Source organism: Ascaphus truei, unplaced genomic scaffold (assembly GCF_040206685.1).
Source record: "Ascaphus truei isolate aAscTru1 unplaced genomic scaffold, aAscTru1.hap1 HAP1_SCAFFOLD_237, whole genome shotgun sequence".
Taxonomy (NCBI): domain Eukaryota; kingdom Metazoa; phylum Chordata; class Amphibia; order Anura; family Ascaphidae; genus Ascaphus; species Ascaphus truei.
In genome coordinates, this window is record NW_027455291.1 from 141,586 (window position 1) to 148,512 (window position 6,927).

A 6,927-nucleotide genomic window follows, 5' to 3' on the forward strand; every position below is an offset into this window, starting at 1 on the left:
GCTGGGGAGTTGGTGTGCGCGTCGCGCAAGGGCGAGGGAGGGATGCAGTTTGAGGACATAGTCTTAGGGGAAGGGTGGGTCAAACTACACGTGAAAAGGTCAAAAACAGACCAGCGGGGGAGGGGAGCGTGGATATCTTTGCTAGGGCTACCAGGGACTAAATTTTGCCCAGTGAGCACGCTCAGGGAATACTTGGCATGCAGGCCAGACGGTCAGGGTCCCCTGCTCCTTCACGCAGACGGGGTACCGTTATCTAGATTACAGTACATGCGGGTTTTCCGCATGTGCCTAAGACACCAGGGCCTCGAAGAGGCACAATACGGGACACATTCGTTCCGGATTGGGGCGGCAACGGAGGCATCACGCGCGGGGCTGTCAGTAGCTGCGATACAAAAGATAGGGCGATGGAAGTCTAACAGATACCGGTCCTATATCAGGCCCGCATTATCTGGGATTTAGCGTGCTTGGATAAACCCCCTCATCCTCTTTATACCTTCACAGACGCCGCACCCACTTGGATAATCGGAGACTCGCTTATACACTGGGCAGAGAAGCGGGCTGTCAAACGCCCATGCGGGGCTAACCTCGGGTTGCGAACGGAGGAGGCAAATGTGGTATGGGGGGGAGGTTGGGGGCTGCGGTGGGCTCAGTTGCTCCCGCGGCTAATGGTGATGGGCAGGGATAGGAGGGCGCCGCAGATCTTGCTCCTCCACGTCGGGGGCAACGACCTGGCCGCTCGACGCTACTTCAAGCTGGTTAATTCAATAAAACACGACCTGGCCCTCATACTCACCAGTTGGCCAGAAGTACAGATCGTTTGGTCGGACATATTGTGCAGGAGAGTGTGGAGGGGCCATCGACCGACCGCGGGTCAAATTGAACAAGATGGTGGGGAAGTTTGTGATGCAGTGTGGGGGATGGCAGATCACCCATCACGAGTTTGACTACAAGTCAACCGGCCTGTTCCGGGCCGACGGCACACACTTATCCGAGATAGGGGCGGACTTGTTCAATAACGATTTGCAGGAGGGGCTGGAGAGGGTCCTTGCGGGGTTGGCGGCACGGTCTAATTTAAGGAGGTTTAAATAGAGCCGTGAGTGGCGGCAGTTCGGGGGTAAGTGCTTGTCCTTGCCAGATGGGCTCGGGGCGGGCGTCGCCCGGGGGTAGGAGCGATTGGGCGGGGTCAAGCTAACGTGACACCCGGGAACCCACTCGCGACAACGGCCGGCTCTTTAGGGGTCGGCCGGGTACGGGGGCAGCAGGCCAAGGCCTGGCTGACCCTCTGACCCCACTCTGGCTTGGACTAGCGCTTACTCCAGTATTATGATTGTTAATAAACAAAGCCGCGGCCTTTTATACCTCCAAACTGAGTCTGTCATTACTTGTCTGTTATATGTGGGTACCATTTCCAAGTGGGAGGGGGTCCCTCGCAGCCTCCCTGGTCAAGCAATCCCTCCAGCCAATTAGGCGAGGGAAGCCCATGACCAGGGGGCAAGCCCCCCTCCCCCCTCACCTCGCTGGGATCTCTGGGCCGCCGTCGCGGCCCCCCCCTGGGGGGGGGGGGGGACAGGCCTAGGGCAGTACAAAAGAGGCAGCCGGGAGCTGAATCTTCCATTCTGCTCCCGGTCTGCTGCGAAGTTCCCACCCACCCACCCCATTAGCAAGACAGTCGGGGGCAGACGCTTGCACCCGGCCACTCCGTGGAGTATTTTCAATTCCCTTGGTGATAAGCTGTCTGTACTACCTGTAAGCTGTAACATGTACCATCATATTTTACAGGGCAGTGTCCGAAGACCTCCCGAGAAACAAAGGACTGAAGTTCCTTCAGGAGGCTCCAGTTGGTCATTTTGCCACTGTCGCGGCGGCAGTTCGGGGGTAAGTGCTTGTCCTTGCCAGATGGGCTCGGGGCGGGCGTCGCCCGGGGGTAGGAGCGATTGGGCGGGGTCAAGCTAACGTGACACCCGGGAACCCACTCGCGACAACGGCCGGCTCTTTAGGGGTCGGCCGGGTACGGGGGCAGAAGGCCAAGGCCTGGCTGACCCCCTGACCCCACTCTGGCTTGGACTAGCGCTTACTCCAGTATTATGATTGTTAATAAACAAAGCCGCGGCCTTTTATACCTCCAAACTGAGTCTGTCATTACTCGTCTGTTATATGTGGGTACCGGTTCGGAGGGGGAGGGGGTCCCTCGCAGCCTCCCTGGTCATGCAGGAGACAGAAAGGTAGATAGAGACACAGACAGAGAGCTACCAGAGAAGGTGTTACATGGGTGAGTGCTGAGTTATTACTGTGACTTTCTGATGCTAACATGACATTAGGTTCTGGGCTCTGCGTCCCACACATGATGAACACCATGACTGTATAAAACTGAGGGGTACATATATGTATATATATATAGCAACTGTAAATATTACTGTATGTTCATTTGCATGTCTTAGACAGGTCTGCAACCCTGTCTTTCCCCATTGTCACCCAGCATACAGCGCTTCCACGGCAGCAAGGGATTCTGGGAAATGACATGCAAATGAGCACTCAGTGCCACCTTTTGTCTCAAGCTCGTATTACACAAGCCAATCCTCAAGCCAATGCATGCTGTTTTAAACACAGCTTTTAGACAGAGGCTGGGATGAGATGCAAAGCCATTAAACCCACTCACAGACATTTTTTTTTTTTTTTTTACGGTTCACATATTAACAACCATTTAGTATCATTTTACAGAAAATAATAAACCGAAAACATCACTATACAATCCTTATATTGCCAAGACAAAAACCAACCCAAAGGCACAAAACCATTCTAAAAAGCCAAACAAAACAACACATTCCAAGGCATCATCTGTGCATCTACTACCAAACACACTCAATGCAAAAAAATATGGTTACTTCCCATTTCTACTCGCGACTTTTCGTACTTTCCACAGGACATTTAACATTGCATCTAATTACTTCACGTGTCCCAGCAATTTCTCTAACGCCTCACGGATATGATACGTACTACATTGTATTCCTAATTTTCTTACTTCCTCTTTAGACACCTCTGCTTTTGTGAACTGTACTTTCAGCCATTCCGTTTTTGAAACATTTAACCCTAAGTCACCTGCCTCTTTATTTATATTATTTATCACCTCTTTTACATGCCACTCCCTCGCCTTCCTTTCTCTCTCGCTTTCATAACTTACTTTTGTTCTTCCACTAAGGCCTGCCTTTTCTCCTTTTCCACCTTTACTTTCCCTAATCTCTCCCCCTTCACCCCCACTCTGTTGGCCTGCCTTTCCATCACTTTCATTCCCACTTACTGCACTTACACTTCTCTGTATTTTAGTTCCCTCCACGCTTATCTGGCTTTGTGAGGACGAGCTATTGCCCTCACTTCTCTCCTTCTCTCTCACCTCTCCCCTAGCCTCTTTTATTTTAACCCACTGTACATGCTCCTTTTTTAATTCTTCATACTGCTCTTTTGTCAGCTGTTTTCTTTGGTACATCAGTTTTTCTAATCTTTCTATTATCTGTTCCTCACTACTCCCCCCATGCTGCTTCCGAAAAATACCAACCCAAAACAGAACATCTCCCACTGCGTCTTCAAAATGTTCCATCTTCACTTTTAGGGTTACTTTCCCTGATACTTTTACAACTTTACCCTCTACACCTTCCTCTCTAGGCTCCCCTTTACTCTGGCTATCCTTATCTTCCTTTGTTTCTATCCCTTGCAGATTTTTACGCTTTTGAGCTTTTTTCCCTCCTATTTCCATTTCCTCCTCCAAGACATCTTGGGGACCTTCCCTCCCCCTCTGTGCATCTTGAAACTCCATACTTTCTGCCCAGCTAGGTTCCACCACACTCAATGACCGTATTTCCCCCTCCCCCGCATCTTTCTGATGCACTGTTCCCGTCTCCTCCCCTCCCCCCACCTCCAGTTTCTGGGCCAAGGAGTCCAGGAAGAAATCTTCCTCTTTTTTTCTCCACGATATCACTTATAGAACCCGCCAAACCCTCTATTGGGCCACTTTCTACCCTTTCTTCTCTTCTTAAATCCTCCTCATACATTGCTGTTATAGCCGGATCAAGCCCTCCCTCTTGGGAACTCTCCATCTCACAAATTCCCTGACCCTCAACTGTCTCTTCCTCTTCTTCTAGCACACTGTCCCCTTTAGCTGTCTGGGCATATGTCCTTTTAGTGCACTGCCGTGCCAAGTGTCCTTCCTCTCCGCAAAGATGGCATCTCTTAGGGACTCCACAGTTGGCTGCAGTATGTCCCTCTTCCCCGCAATTACGGCACACAATTCCCGTTTTCGTGCAACCCTCCTTTGTATGTCCATAAGTGTGGCAATGCCTGCAATATAGAGGCTGTCCCGGGTAAAACAAAAATCCTCTGTCTCCTCTACTATTGAACATGGCCGGTGGGTGTGTAACTCCTCCCACACATGATGGATCCCGTCTGAACCGTACCCAGAAACGTCTCTTCCCGTTGAACATGCCATACGGATTTTTTAGTTCTTCACCTCCTCTAATCATTTCACAATACCGTTTCAAAAAAGTCACAATCTCCTCTTTCCTTGCATACGGAGTGTACATGTGAAGTACAAGTGGTCTCTCCTCCAGCATAAAACTTGGGATTACCTTTACATGCAAATGAACATACAGTAATATTTACAGTTGCTTTATGCTTTACTGTGGAGGGTTTTTGTCACTTTTTTACCCACCATAACCTTAATAGTAGTGGTGATTACCTAGTCTAGTCTCAAACCTGCTTTGCCATTAAGACCAACCCCACACTGATGAGACCCATTAAGGTCGAAACAGCTGTGTAACTGAGCCTGTGTCCCCTTGGCCTTGAGTCATCGTCCCTTCGGGGACTAAAGACTCCTGCTGCTTTTGGGGGGGCACGCCATCTCGAGCTAAGAGGAGTGATCCTGAGCGAGCGGTTCTGAGCGAGCGGATGCGGAAGTGAGGGGCCGGCACCTTTGCCCTGGGACATCGCCTTTACTGGCTAAAGTCCCTTGCTGCTTTTGGGGTGCCGCACCTGAGCTTGAGAGAGCAGAGATGACGTCACAAGCTGGAATGCGCAATTCCATTCGGTTCCTGATCGAGGAGACCGAGAGAAGTCGAGTGAACCTGCTGTGGATAGTGGAGAAGGTGCTGAAGCAATTGATCGGTCTGGACACTGAGAGGATCTTCTGCCTTCAGGATTTCCCTGCACAGGGGATTTATGACCTGACCTGTCATCAAGAAGCGGATGTTTGGTGCACTTTTGAAAAGTGCAAGGAGAAGTCTGGTGACCCGATCTTACATGGCATCAAGGTAATTCCAAGTTTTATGCTGGAGGAGAGACCACTTGTACTTCACATGTACAATCCGTATGCAAGGAAAGAGGAGATTGTGACTTTTTTGAAACGGTACTGTGAAATGATCAGAGGAGGTGAAGAACTTAAAAACCCATATGGCATGTTCAACGGGAAAGGATGAAGTAGGGCTTACAAAGGAAGAGGTTTTGCACAATCAACTTGCGAGGGGATTTGGGCGGAGATATTGGGATGTGAAAGAGGCAAGGGACGGGTATGAAAAAAGTGTGATGTCTGGATTCCAGTTAGAGGAAAGTAAGAGAGGTTTGGAACGTATGGAGAAAGAATTAAAACATATGATCGCATCACTTGAGAATAGAGAAAGGGTTTTTGTTTTTAAATGAAAGAATCTTGAAGTATATGGTTCTTATCTTTGTATGATGTTTTGGTTATAGGGTTTTTTCGTAAAGTTATGTTTTTTTTTTCCCTTCTGAAAAGTTTATCTTTGTGTTTGTATATATCTGAAGGATGAAGGAAGAAAATGTAAATATATTATGTTTTGGTGTCTTTCTAATGTTGGGTGACTGTTGTCACTATGGTGTGTTTTTTTGGTTTCCAAAAAAGTCTGTAAACTTAAAAAAGTTGTTGAATAAAAAAGTTTAAAAAAAAAAGGTTGAAACATGTCTGTGAGTGGGTTTAATGGCTTTGCATCTCATCCCAGCCTCTGTCTAAAAGCTGTGTTTAAAACAGTGTGCATTGGCTTGAGGATTGGCTTGTGTAATACGAGCTTGAGCCAGGGGGGATTCCCTTGCCACGTGGCTCGCCCTCCATCAGCCTCTGCGGCTGGGGAGGGGGGGGGCCAGAGGGAGGACGAGGAGAGGCACAACAACCCCCCACGTTTTTTTGCCACGACGGTTCCCCCAACAGAATGGCCGTGGGTATCCCCCAACCCCCCCCCCCCCCGGGGTTGGAGCACGGGACACTCAGTGGGGTTACATGGCAGTGGTATAATGTGCTTTAATTGATTTCTTTCAACATTGGATAAAGTTATGATCAATGCTAGAATGGCCGTGGGTATCGCTGCATACCGCATTCGTAGTGATAGCGGGCTGTATGTGGGGAATAAAGTGTATACACCTCAGTGTGGTTATAATGCGTTGTATTCGGGGTATGGTTATAATGCGTTGTATTCGGGGTATAAGGCATACGAGCTGCATTCGAGGTACAATTGGCTGTAATTGGGTTACATGGCGTATATTGTATTTGGATTATAGGGGGTGTATATATACCGCATCCGAAGTTACAATGGGCTGTAATGGGGTGACATGGTGTATATAGTGTGTATACTGCACTCGTAGTTACGTTCTGTTGTACGCTAGGGTGTGTATAGGTGCTGCATTCGCCGTTACAATGTACTGTAACTGGGTTACATGGCGTATATAGTGTATATACTGCATTCACGGTTACGTGCTGCATGTGGAGTATAAGGTGTATTTATGCTGCATTCAGTGTTGTAATGTGCTGTAATTGGGTTACATGGCGGGTATAGTGTATATACCGCAGTCAGGGTTAAGTGCGGTATGTGGATTATAAGGTGTACATTTGCTGCATGCAGGGTTATAAGGTGTCGTAATTGGGGTACATGGCGT